This window comes from Scardinius erythrophthalmus (genome assembly GCF_964197995.2).
Source record: "Scardinius erythrophthalmus genome assembly, chromosome: 3".
Lineage (NCBI taxonomy): Eukaryota > Metazoa > Chordata > Actinopteri > Cypriniformes > Leuciscidae > Scardinius > Scardinius erythrophthalmus.
This window is the reverse complement of record NC_138223.1, coordinates 59,943,323-59,957,189: the sequence shown is the minus strand read 5'-3', so window position 1 is coordinate 59,957,189 and position 13,867 is coordinate 59,943,323. Positions and strand designations below refer to the sequence as shown.

At 48.6% G+C, this 13,867-nt stretch overlaps 1 protein-coding gene across 1 annotated transcript in view; it reads right to left on the bottom strand.

Annotated features, from left to right (window-relative positions):
* Window positions 1-627: 627 nt before the first annotated feature.
* gtf3c1 (general transcription factor IIIC subunit 1) overlaps window positions 628-13,867 on the bottom strand; it is a 101,680-nt gene continuing 88,440 nt past the window's right edge. The window contains exons 38-39 of the transcript XR_014029754.1: window positions 855-947; window positions 628-675 (exon numbers count right to left, since the gene is read on the bottom strand). The gene's annotated coding sequence lies outside the window, so the exon portion shown is untranslated. The remainder of the gene's footprint in view (window positions 676-854; window positions 948-13,867) is intronic.

The following is a 13,867-nucleotide window of genomic DNA, read 5'->3' as shown; positions in this document are numbered from 1 at the left end:
TTTGAATTTTTAAGAGAATAATGTTTATGCGTGGTTATTGGAAAAAATAAAAATGAAAGTTGCAGAAATAAGACCACAAAACACATATTAAATATGTGTAAATAAGACTTTTGACCAATGAATTGTGTAGCTTTGAGTTCTGGCTTCAAAATGATGTGAAAATTATCCAGCCTTATCGTTCTCATAAAACAGTACATTGATTTGAACTTTCTAAAACAGTTTTATTGTCAGAAGAGGTTTATGCATGGGAGGGGTAATGGCCCATCAATATTAATGAGATTCAGACCAGGGGTGTGACATACACTCTTCCAGTGGCTAATGTGCCATCAGGTGCCTGAACAAAGAAGAGGAGATTCAAAGATTTTGTTTTTCAATCTGTTTTATTGTAATTCCTCTATGTGGAGGAACTAAATGTTCTAAATTTGCTCTAAGCAAATCAAATGTGAGCAAAATAAATTAAATTAAATTAAATGCAGAGCAATAAGAGCATTTGTGTTGTGGCACAGAGTTGACACAGCACTTTCTGAAAAAACTTGTTTGAATAGACTCATAGGCGAATGTGAGTCTACAGGGCTCAGTTGTGGTCCAATTTCCCGTGCAGGACAGAATTGCACAGTCTGCGGAACCATGTCAACAGCAGTCTCTGTTTTCCATGCCAGAGTGGACAAGAGCATGCTGATAACACAATAAAAGAACATGTATTATCATTATCAATCACTAATGGCCATGGATAAAAAAAGACAACGGTTTTTGTCATTTCACACAAGAATAGGTATAGGCTACTTTTATATTATTATGATGTAAACACAATTAGGCTACATTTCATCTGTAAAATATTACGTATATGTACTTACTCAGTATGATTCTCGATCGCACTGAGAACTGAACGACACCTGCGTGCCCCTCTGCGGGGTGCTGGAGAAGGAGAGCTTGAAGCAGACACATTCCTAAAAAAATAAAATTAAAATAAAACTGTTAGCATACATTATTCAAAGTAAACTGATGAGCAATTGATGGTTATGGACCATTGATGGGCCATATAGACCGCACGCATTTAGTGAAGCACGCAATAAACGGATCGTTCGCGAACGACACATCACTAAAACATTTACACAGTCTGTATTCAAAAACATCTGCAGCAAGATAAATACTGTCATAGGCCAACCAAAACCAGAACATTTATATAAAAATATAATGTATTTAGACAGTATCACATATTTTACCGGAGGCTGAAATATAGTTGCACTAAACCACATAGGCTATAACCTATAAACAGATATTCGCAAACAATCTACATTATGCATAATGCAGTATTTTAGCATGAATCAGTGTCATAAGCTAATCAAAACTGAGTGAAATATATTTAATATACAAATGTTTAAAGAGCAATATCACATTTAAAAAAAAGTTTACACTTGAGCATATAAGTTCCACGGATGTTAGGGATATTTTAAGGCAATCGTTCCTGTAAGTTGTCAAAAGCTAGCCAAAACGTCTCGGTTACTGATGTAACCCTCGTTCCCTGAAGGAGGGAACGGGAGACGTAACGTCGACGTGACGACGTAATTGGGATCACTTCAGAGAGCCCTATCAACTTCGAGTATCTACAGAACAAGCCAATAAACGTTGGCGTGCGTGAACGCGTCACGCGCCCCGCCGCGCGGGTATAAACAGGAAGCGGGCGCACGCACACATTGTTTTTCGCTGAGGAGCCGAGATTTGTGACGGCCAAGCAGCGATGGTCAGCAACAGTGGCGACGGGACGTTACGTCTCCCGTTCCCTCCTTCAGGGAACGAGGGTTACATCAGTAACCGAGACGTTCCCTTTCAGTCGCTCACGTTCGACGTAACGTCGACGTGACGACGTAATTGGGATTCCATGGAAAACGCCACGGTTGCTGCCACATCCAGCGCCCTACGCAAGACTCTCAGACCCCCAACTGCTGGGGCGGAAGACCTGCGTAGAGGGAGTTCAACTGCTGTTTCATTATACCCCACACAGCGGAACTCTTGGATAACACTGGGAAAGCGTACCTCTCCAGGGGAAAGAACGCTGCGGAGCCACATCCTGCCAGAAGGGAGGTAACATGTGGAGAATACACATATGGACTGGCCGAAGGGGCAGTGCGACATATGGAATGTCACTGGGGTGGCTCCACCCGAAGGGGGAGACACACCGGACAGTGACGGCAGAGCAGACTCTGCCAAGGGAAGACACGGGCTCACCGCAGGAAACTGGTCGTGGAAGAATACACATATGGGATCGCCGCAGGGATCACCACATATGAAACCCAGCCTAGCACAAGTTACACAAGCATACGAGCACTAGGCCTGGCGTCGGACGCTCCGCAACGTCCGACTGCCGAAGGGGTGCGGAGGAACTCACAGGGTTCGCCAATGGGGAACTCGACTGGAGTAAAAAGCGCACGTATCCGTTCCTAGGAAGGGAGTGGCGCAGCAAGCCGACACTAGAGCGGGAACTTCGGTGTTACCGGCTAGTAGAAGCGAGCACACAGGAAGAAACTGGCTCAACACGTAAGCTATAAAACCTAGCGAACGTGTTAGGTGTCACCCAGCCCGCAGCTCTACAGATGTCTGTCAGCGAGGCGCCGTGAGCCAGCGCCCAGGAAGAAGCGACACTCCTAGTGGAGTGGGCTTTCAACCCAGGCGGGCAGGGCACGCCTTGGGCTTCGTAAGCCAAGGCGATGGCATCCACTATCCAGTGGGCCATCCTCTGCTCGGAGACAGCCTTCCCTTTCTGCTGGCCTCCGTAACAGACGAAGAGCTGATCTGAGGTCCTGAGGCTTTGCGTTCTGTCCACGTACAGACGCAGAGCGCGAACGGGACAGAGAAAAGCCAGGGCTGGGTCTGCCTCCTCCGAAGGCAGCGCTTGCAGGTTCACTACCTGGTCTCGGAAGGGAGTGGTAGGAACCTTGGGCACGTATCCGGGCCGGGGTCTCAGGATGACGTGAGAGTTAACCGGGCCGAATTCTAGGCACGATTCGTCGACCGAAAATGCATGCATGTCCCCTACCCTCTTGATAGAGGCCAATGCAACCAGGAGTACTGTCTTACAGGACAGAATTTTTAACTCAGCTGATTGCAGAGGCTCAAAGGGTGGTCTCTGAAGTGCCGAAAGGACCAGAGACAAGTCCCAAGAGGGTATAGAGAGTGGGCGAGGAGGATTCAGTCTCCTCGCTCCCCTCAGGAACCTGACGATCAGGTCATGCTTTCCCAAAGACTTACCATCAACAGCATCGTGATGTGCGGCAATAGCGGCAACATACACTTTAAGGGTGGAGGGAGACAGCCTTCGCTCCAGCCCTTCTTGCAGGAAGGAAAGCACGGCTCTGATCGAGCAAGATCGGGGGTTCTCCTCATGAGAGGAGCACCAGTCAACGAACAGGTTCCACTTCAATGCATAGAGGCGCCTCGTAGAGGGGGCTCTAGCGGAAGTGATGGTGTCAACTACCGCAGGGGGTAGTTTACTTAGAACCTCCGCGTCCCGTCCAGGGACCAGACATGGAGTTTCCAGAGGTCTGGACGCGGGTGCCATAAGGTGCCCCGTCTCTGAGAGAGCAGGTCTTCTCTGAGAGGAATGGGCCAGGGAGGGGCTGTCGCGAGGAGCACTAGTTCCGGGAACCAGGTCCGGTTGGGCCAATACGGCGCAACTAACAAGACCTGCTCCTCGTCCTCCCTGACTTTGCACAAGGTCTGTGCAAGAAGGCTCACTGGGGGAAACGCCTACTTGCGAAGGCCCCGGGGCCAGCTGTGTGCCAGAGCATCCGTGCCGAGGGTCCCCTCGGTCAGAGAATAGAACAACTGGCAATGAGACGTGTCCGGGGCGGCAAACAGATCTACCTGAGCGGTCCCGAAGCGCCTGAAAATCAGCTGGACCACCTGGGGATGGAGTCGCCATTCTCCCGGTAGCACCTGCTGCCGTGAGAGCTCGTCGGCTGCACGGTTGAGCAGGCCCGGAATGTAAACGGCACGAAGCGACCTCAGATGCTTCTGACTCCAGAGGAGGAGATGGCGGGCGAGTTGTGACATGCGGCGGGAGCGTAGACCACCTTGGCGGTTGATGTACGCAACGGTCGCAGTGCTGTCCATACGGACCAGTACGTGCTTGCCTAGTAGCAGCGTTTTGAAACGGCTCAGCGCAAGACGTACTGCTAACAACTCGAGGCAGTTGATGTGCCAATGCAGTTGAGGCCCCGTCCACAGACCTGAAGCTGCATGCCCGTTGTACGTGCCCCCCCAGCCGGTGGTAGAGGCATCCGTGGAGACCACAGAGTGCCTGGACACTTGTTCCAGGGGAACACCTGCCCGCAGGAACGAAGGGTCCGACCACAAGCTGAGAGTTTGGCGACAGTGTGGAGTCACTTGGACCCGGCACGAGCCGCTCTGCCACGCCCATCTCGGGACTCGATCGTGGAGCGGCCTCATATGAAGCAATCCGAGCGGCGTAACCGCGGCTGCAGATGCCATATGCCCCAGGAGCCTCTGAAACAGTTTCAGTGGTGCCGCTGTTCTGCGTCTGAGCGTGCTCACGCAGTTCAACACTGACTGGACACGGGCCTCGGTGAGGCGCGCTGTCATGTTGATCGAGTCCAACTCCATACCAAGAAAAGAGATCCCCTGCCCGGGGGTGAGTTTGCTATTTTCCCAGTTGACCCGAAGCCCTAGGTGGCTGAGGTGACTGAGCACCATGTCCCTGTGTTCGCACAACTGCTCTCTCGACTGGCCCAGAATAAGCCAATCGTCGAGGTAGTTGAGAGTGCGAACACCACGCTCGCACATGGGAGCAATGGCCGCCTCCGCGACTTTCGTGAAGACGCGGGGCGACAGGGCCAGCCCGAAGGGTAAGACCTTGTACTGATATGCCCGTCCCTCGAACGCAAAGCGAAGAAACGGTCTGTGTCGAGGGAGAATCGAGACATGAAAGTACGCGTCCTTCAGGTCGATCGCTGCAAACCAATCTTGGGGACGGATGCATTTGAAAATGCGTTTCTGCGTCAGCATCTTGAACGGTAGCCTGTGAAGGGACCGGTTCAGGACGCGCAGGTCCAAGATTGGTCGTAACCCACCACCTTTCTTGGGTACAATGAAGTACGGGCTGTAGAAGCCGGTCTTCATATCGGCTGGAGGGACCGGCTCGATCGCGTCCTTCGCCAGTAGGACTGCGATCTCGGCCCTGAGCACAGGGGCACTGTCCGCCAGAACACGGGTGAACAGAATGCCCTTGAAAGCAGGGGGACGCCGGGCGAACTGAATCGCATAGCCGAGTCTGATGGTACGGATGAGCCAGCGAGACGGGCTGGGAAGCGTTAACCAGGCTCCCAGAGACCGAGCAAGCGGGACTAATGGCACCACAGACGTACCCGGGGTGGGGCAGCGCGGCGGAATGCAGGGACCCGACTCGGACGGCACAGCGGCCCGAAGTGGGGTCTGAGTGTGTGGTGAAACACATACCTGCTTCCGACGAAGGGCAGAGTGAGTGTGAGGAGGCGACAGCTCGTCCGGAACACAGCCACTGCTGCTCGCTGGCGATGGAAGAGGGGCTCGGGAGTGACAAGGCATGGCGGCGGCGTCGACTGCCAAGCGCGCCCTCTTGGGGCCCAGAGGTTCCAGAAATCGCTCTTTTTTTTAAAATGTGGGTACCCGTGGGTCAGTGGTGGAACAAAAAGAAAAGGAAACAAAAGATTCTCCGTCCGGCCCTCCACCGGGGGAAGGAGTAGCGCCTTCGCCATCTCCTGAAGAGCAACTTGATCCACCTCCGGGCCGCCCGTCTCAGGGTCGTTTGCACCGTCGCTTGCCTCCTGGTTTGGCAGCGGCCTGGACGGGCGGGGTCGGCTTCCTACGGCTTGCTCCGCGCTGAGGCCTGGATGGTTGCTGCTGATGCTCGGGCTTAGCGGGAGAGGAAGACGCCGCAGAAGGCCGACCTCGGCGACGAGTAGACGGAGGGTCTGCGGCCGGCGGACGGGTGGGAGCAGCAGCGGTCCGCCGGGGCAGGATGTGCCGGATGGCCTCCGTCTGCTTCTGTGCGGCCGAGAACTGTTGGGCAAAGCTCTCGACCGCGTCGCCGAACAACCCAACCTGGGAAAGAGGGGCATCCAGGAACCGATATTTATCGGTGTCCCTCATATCCGCCAGGTTGAGCCAAAGGTGGCGCTCCTGGACCACCAAGGTGGACATCGCCTGACCAACTGAACGTGCGGTTTCCTTCGTCGCCCGGAGGGCGAGGTCGGTTGCCACACGGAGCTCCCGGAGGAGCTCTGGGTCAGAACCACCCTCGTTCATGTCCATGAGCGTCTGGGCCTGGTGGACCTGCAAGAGCGCCATGGCATGGAGGGCGGAAGCAGCCTGTCCACAGGCCTTGTAAGCCTTCGCCGTTAGACCGGACGAAAACTTACAGGCCTTGGACGGGAGGCGTGGATTACCCCGCCAAGAGGAAGCGGATGCCGGACACAGCTGCATCGCGACGGCCCGCTCCACTGGGGGGATATCCACATACCCCTTAGCTGCCCCGCCGTCGAGGGTGGCGAGGGGTGAGGAGCCACTAGAACGGCTTCGGGCACTATACGGTGCCTTCAACTTCAGCTCTGTGAATATAGAAAATACTACTGATCAGATTGTGCTCTTTTTGCTTTAGTTTCATTTGGCTATCTGAAACTAAAGAGAAATAGTCAGTACAGTAAGACTACAGACGAGATACATCTGAGAGGCATTTGCTCTCCACTCAATCTCAGTGCTGCCCAGAGAAAACCATTATTCAAGGAGATCATGTGATTTCGCTTTCCTCTGGGATTTATGACTTCAGCTCTGAGAAGCGTTCAACAAACAGAGCCTGTGATATCCGAGGCAAAGAGACAAAACAATAGGAGAAACAGAAAACAAACTCAAGGGTGTGTAACTGGAGCAGAACATGTGATTATTGTAGTAGTTGGATGAATAGTCTGGTCAGAGGTGAGCAGTGTGTTTGTCAGTGTGTGCAGAGGTTGCCACTCCGGTTCTTCCTGTTTGTGTGTTCTGCATTGGTTAATGCGTAATCCGAGATCAGAATAAAGCTCCGGCTCCTCGCCGTGTGTTTCTAGCATCTCGGGATCAGGAACCATGAGGGTCTGTGTACGGTCCGTGTACGTTTTGATAGTTTGTTTTCCAATTTGAAATGAAATAAGCAGAAACGAGAAAACGGCCCCTTTATTCGTTTTTTCAAAAAAAACGGAAAAATGAGATTTTGGCTTGATTTTTCGTTTTTTAGTTCACAGGCAAAAAACGAATAAATGACTTCAAAATTCGTTTTCCACATCAAAATTTATAAGGAAAGACAAGTATTTTGTTTAGGCTTGGCTTGTAGGGAATTCCAAACCTGCGTATATTCTAACGCACATAACTATAGAACCCATTCTAAATGCGCATGTGACCGCCATCAGCGTTTCTCACAGGTTCGTGTTTAAAGTCTGTGTAGAGAGAATGGTGTCGTCTTAGCGGCCCCTAATTTAATAACAAATGATCATTGCGACGGAACCAAATCAATTAAAACTAACTTTAGATGGAAATAACTTAACTCTGCTGTAAAGCCGAAACAATCTCTGTTACCTTAAATTATACGCTTATCTCTGTAAAGCTGCTTTGAGACAATCTACATTGTTAAAAGCGCTATATAAATGAAGATAAAAAAAAAAAAAAAAAAAATTTGTATCGCTGGATTGAGTTATCTGAGATAATTGTGCGTTCATGCCAAGTTTAAAAGGGGATATGTATCGATAGTAGAAACATTGATCAGCAACGCTGCTATTGGCTGCTCAGCGTGGCCAAAGAGCGCGCTCAGTTTTTCTCCTCAGCAGAGCAAGAACTAATATAGTCGAAGTTTATTCGGAATTTTAATGTTTAATCAAAACCCCTGGGAACACCTCAAAGTCTGCAAAAGTCAAGAGAGAGGGCTGGCAAAAAGTAGCAGACAATTTAAATCCGTTAGAAGTGGCCATGTTAGATGTTTTTATCACTTATTAGCCTATATTTTTGTATTTTAATAATTGTATAATTACTTTGTTCATTGTAATGTCAGTCACCATACTAGAACATGGGAACAAATAAAAGTGAAGTACAAAAATATTCTACATAATGGTAATTTTTAGTTATATTATAGTCTCTTTTATAAAAGGCACTGTTAAATAAACGGTTGTCTGTTTAAAAAAAGCAACCAAGAAAAAGGCTGAGAAACAAATAGAAAAGATCTTAGTAGTACACTGTAAAATAATTTTTGCTGCGTTAAATTAAGGCCGTATAGTCATTTCAACTGTTAAATCTTGAGTAATGATGAATTGCTTTGACTTGTGAAAGTGAAAACTGATAAACTTATGTTAATATAAAAATATTTTGCCATGAGTTGATCACTTTTTCCCCTGTGTAGTTCATTGTAATGACATTGGCCCTCATTTATCAATCTTGTAGAAACGGGTGTATATATTGGCGTAAGATTATGCTTACACTCTTCTCATCGCCTGATTTATGAAGCTGTGCGTACCTTTGAAATTCTGGTGTACGCAATACCTGCCCTTGATAAATGCCGCGGCTGAAATCGATCGTCATTAGAATAACACGCCCCTATATATTCAAGTCTCCGCTCCCCCCACGCCCTCATTTTACGCCATGGACACACGGAAGACGGCAAAGAAAAGAAACTTCTTTGAGAAAGAGAAAGCGAAACCAGGGAAGTGGAAAGAAACAAAATTGATTTCTAGATTTTTATTATTAATGACACTTATTGTTATTTAGAAGAAGAATGTCGTTATTATTATTATTTGTATTATTATTATTATTTAAAATAAGAAGAATATGGCATTTTTATTATTTTGTCAGTCTGAATAATTTTTTTGGTCATTGAAAGCCTTTCATTACTAAACCCAGTCCGTGCACACCTGCCGGGCCTAACCCTGGCCTAACCATCGTTTCAAAGAATAGTACAACGGCGAGCGCGTCGAGTATAAACGCCTCGTCCGTTTGGGGAGGTGCGCGCGCAGTCCGCGGAGACTCGCGCTGCGGAGCCAGGCGAAAGTATAAACAAGGCTTGAAACATCAAGTAAAGCGCACAGGCTCGCAACTTAAGGAATACATATGACTACAATTCAAATGCTTTGGTAAATTCACACAAATTAAACACTGAAGTCCATGTTGCACAAAAATAAACACAGTTTATAATTACTATGTTGTTTTTTACAGTGGGTCATAATATATTATATCTTTTAGTTTGTCAGTGCGTTTTGTGGTGTTAGGAATTGTTTTTCTGCACATTCCCGCACTCAAACCGTGCGTACACCACCTCCTGAGCTGGCGTAGGATTTGAGCGTGCCGTACGCCAACGTCCATATTGATAAATCTCAAAGTCACCGTGGTTTTGGGTGTACGCCAGGTGTACGCTGGAAATTTGGTGTACGCACTTTTGATAAATGAGGGCCATTGTGTTTTCCTCTTTTGTGCACTTTTACATAATACACCAACACTTGTATCTGTGCCCAAGAAAGTGGTGGCTGAAATATGTGCAGTAAGTGGACATTTTCTACCTTTCCAACGGAAAGAAAGTATAAGCCTTTGTAATGTCCATTTGTTTCCATTGCACTGGACAGTGAATAACCCCTCTCAGATAACTGTCATATGGAGGAACTAGCCTACTAGTCAGGTCCGAATCTTCAAGATTGTGTAACCCTGTAGGCATTTTTGAGGAAAAGTTGTTATACCACATTTTTAGAAAGTTCAATGTCTCCTGAATAAGGATCCACCGTATAACATTGAAATAAGGATCCCATTTTCTTGTAATTGTTATTGAAACAATAGGTGCATTATTCACAGCCGAAACACTACAGGTGGATAGGGTAACATTTTTAAGTTATAGATATCACCATAAAACCTTCCCAGTTTTTCACTTACATAGAGACAGACATTTTTTGTATTACAAGTTTTCTGAAATGTCATGTTTACATATGCAAATGAGGCATACCAGTATATATATATATATATATATATAATTCGAGGGGCAGGCATACCAGTACACGGTTCTCCCTTTCGGGCTAGCCCTGTCTCCTCACGTCTTCACGAAGGTTGTCGAGGCAGCCCTTGTTCCTCTCGACGACTGGCTGATCCTAGCTCACTCTCGAGACAAGGTTTGCGAACACAGGGACCTAGTGCTCCGGCACCTAGCTTGTCTGGGCCTTCGGGTCAACTGGGAGAAGAGCAAACTCTGCTCCGTGCAGAGGATCACTTTTCTCGGTATGGAAATCAACTCGGTCGCCATGTGCGCGCAGCTTACGAGCGAGCGCGCGCAGTCACTGCTAACTTGCCTTCGTCAGTTCGAGGGCAAGAGTGCGGTTCCACTGAAACTATTTCAGAGGCTCCTGGGGCATATGGCATCCGCAGCCGCAGTAACGTCGCTCGGTTTGCTTCATATGAGACCGCTTCAGCTTTGGCTTCGCGATCAAGTCCCGAGGTGGGCATGGCAACACGGCACGCTCCCAGAGTCCCAGTGACTTCGACCTGCCGTCAGACCTTCACCCCGTGGACGAACCTCAGTTTTCTATGGGCTGGAGTGCCCATAGAACGAGTTTCCTGGCATGTTGTTGTATCAACAGATGCCTCCACAATGGGCTAGGGCGCCATGTGCAATGGACATGCTGCCGCGGGCTCCTGGACAAGACCCCAGCGCCTTTGGCATGTCAATTGCCTCGAGTTGCAGGCTGTACGTCTCGCCCTGCATCGCTTCTGTGCGTTGCTCAGGGGTCAACACGTATTAGTCCGATCAGACAATACCGCCACAGTAGCGTACATCAACCGACAAGGTGGTCTGCGCTCCCGCCGTATGTCACAACTCGCCCGCCACCTCCTCATATGGAGTCAGAAGCATCTGAGGTCGCTTCGAGCCATTTATATCCCGGGAGACCTGAACCGTGCAGCTGATCTGTCTCGGTTTCGGCCTCTCGCTGGAGAATGGAGACTCCATCCCCAGTCGGTTCAGCTGATTTGGGATCAGTTTGGGGACGCACAGGTAGATCTGTTTGCCTCCCACGACTCGTCCCACTGCGACCTGTTTTATTCTCTGACCGAGGGCACGCTCGGCACGGATGCACTGGCGCACAGCTGGCCGCGGGGCCTCTGCAAGTATGCGTTTCCCCCAGTGAGCCTTCTTGCGCAGACTTTGCGCAAGATCAGGGAGGACGAGGAGCAGGTAATTTTGGTTGCCCCGTATTGGCACAACCGCACCTGGTTCCCAGAACTAGTACTCCTCGCGACAGCACCTCCCTGGCCAATTCCTCTGAGAAAGAACCTGCTTTCTCAGGGACGGGGCACCCTATGGCACCCTCGTCCCGATCTTTGAAACCTCCATGTGTGGTTCCTGGACGGGACGAGGCAGGTTTGAGTACCCTACCACCAGTGGTGGTGGCTACCATCACTTCCGCTAGAGCATCGTCCACGAGACATGCCTATGCGTTGAAGTGGAACGTCAACTGGTGTTCTTCTAAACTTTAAGAACCCACGAAAGGCCCGATCAGTGTCGCGCTTTCCTTCCTGCAAGAAGGGTTGGAGCGAAGGTTGTCTCCCTCCACCCTGAAAGTGTATGGTGCCGCCATTGCCACACATCATGATGCAGTTGATGGTAAGTCCACTGGAAAGCACAACCTGATCATCAGTTTCCTGAGAGGAGCGAGGAGACTGAATCCTCCTCGTCCTCCTCTCGTTCCCTCTTGGGACCTCTCAGTGGTTTTAACTGCTCTGCAGAGTGCTCCCTTTGAGCCTCTGCAATCAGTGGAGCTTAAGTTCCTGTCAATGAAGCTCCTGGTTGCATTGGCCTCCATCAAGAGGGTAGGGGACCTGCAGGCATTTTCGGTTGACGAAGCGTGCCTGGAATTTGGACCGGCTAACTCTTACGTGATCCTGAGACCCCGGCCTGGATATGTGCCCAAGGTTCCCACCACACCCTTTCGAGACCAGGTGGTGAACCTGCAAGCGCTGCCCTTGGAGGAGGCAGACCCAGCCTTGGCACTGCTCTGTCCAGTACGCACCCTCCATGCTTACGTATACAGAATGCATTGTTTCAGGACTTCAGACCAGCTCTTTGTCTGTCATGGTGGGAAGCTGAAGGGAAAGGCTCTCTCCAAGCAAAGGTTGTCTCACTGGATAGTGGACGCCATTGCTTTGGCTTACCAGCAGCAAGGTCGACCATGCCACCTTGGTGTGACGGCCCACTCCACCCGGAGTGTGGCATCCTCTTGGGCTCTAGCGCATGGCGCCTCGCTAACAGACATCTGTAGAGCTGCAGGCTGGGCGACACCTAACACGGCCTCTGGGCGACCCCCACGTGTGTAGTCCACTGTAAGCCTCTCTGAGCATGTGTCTTTCCCTCGGCAAGCCACCTTGCCACCCCTGGGTTTGAAATATTCCACCTGCGGCTGGACACCCCAGTGATTCTCAATATGCAGCCCCCTGGGGTCATGTGTATCCCAAGTCCCCCCCTTCGGGCTGGGCATAATTGCATATTTCCACTGATATATGCTTCCCAGTGTACCTTGGTACCTTGGCATAATTCCAGCAGCCATTAAAAACTGTCCCTTTCATGTTAATGTTGTTTTTCATTGTTTACATGTTTAAATATTCTGAGAATGCATAGTTTAGTTCTAATGTTTAATGTTTAAACTGCAATAAATGCATTAAAACGTTTTTTTTTCTTTTTTTTGGCAGCCATTTTGTTTTTATTGTTTATGCCAAAACAGTGATGTTTACAACTTGTTATACGGCAGAAATGGATTCAGCACCTAAAAATCATATAGAAACAACACTTGAAGTACTTTTCCTCAAAAATGCCTACTGCATCTTATCCAGGGCTATTTATCTATTTTGGGACTCGACTATACCTGCAAGTGCATAAATAACTTTACTTCATTTATACTTGTATGCTTTATGGCTGCAATATAAGTTGCAGGATTGCACATCTACAGAAAGGCCTACAGAAGAGTCTGCACAGACAGAGGAGACACAGGCCTACAGGTGGGCAGTGTATAGACAACTTTTCCTTTTTATTTGTTGCATGAGGCATGTGTCTAATATCTCTTGTTGCAGGCACTTGACCACTGGCTTTTCTTTACAAAGAACAATTGAAATAAAACTCAAGGAATTTTACTGCATTTTTTTTTTTTTGGCAATGTTGTGTAATATGGCACATGCAACAATGTCCCAGGCCCTGTCAGGTGTGCAACCCTCAGACTTCTCAGACACTGAAATCTTCCCTTTAGTTAGCCAAAGCTCATTTCATTGTGTGCCCTTGTCCTGGCTAGAGCTGCACTGTAACTGGTTTGGGTCAGGGAATGGGGTCATAAAACACCTGTCTGCAGGAACATGTCATAATCACCTATGAACAAATGCAGTTCTGTTAGGATCAGCATAAGTGTATGTAATACATTGAGCTTGGTATTTAATTGTGGAACTTTCCTTACCACTTTCAAATAATGTGCATAAATGTGAATCTCTGAAAATCCTTAAGTCATGCACAGATCCTGGCCATTTTGCTTTCACATTTGTGATATGGAAGATTTTAGTCAACTGCCTTTTTTATTTGATATAATATTACTAATCTGCAATATTAAGAACCACAATAGTAACTGGGCTGCACATTTACATTGTGAACCCCCTTTCTGTTCACTAATCCCTAATTGTCACCTAATCCCCTTCATTGAGGCCTTGATGGCAGTCTATGGAGCCTATAGTCTAAAGCCTGAGTGACATATCTGTAATCAGCATGATTGCATGATCTTCATAAATTATGATAGCCTAAAAAAAAAAACTGCTTTACAACATTGGGTCTTAAGTGGCTTGGAAATGC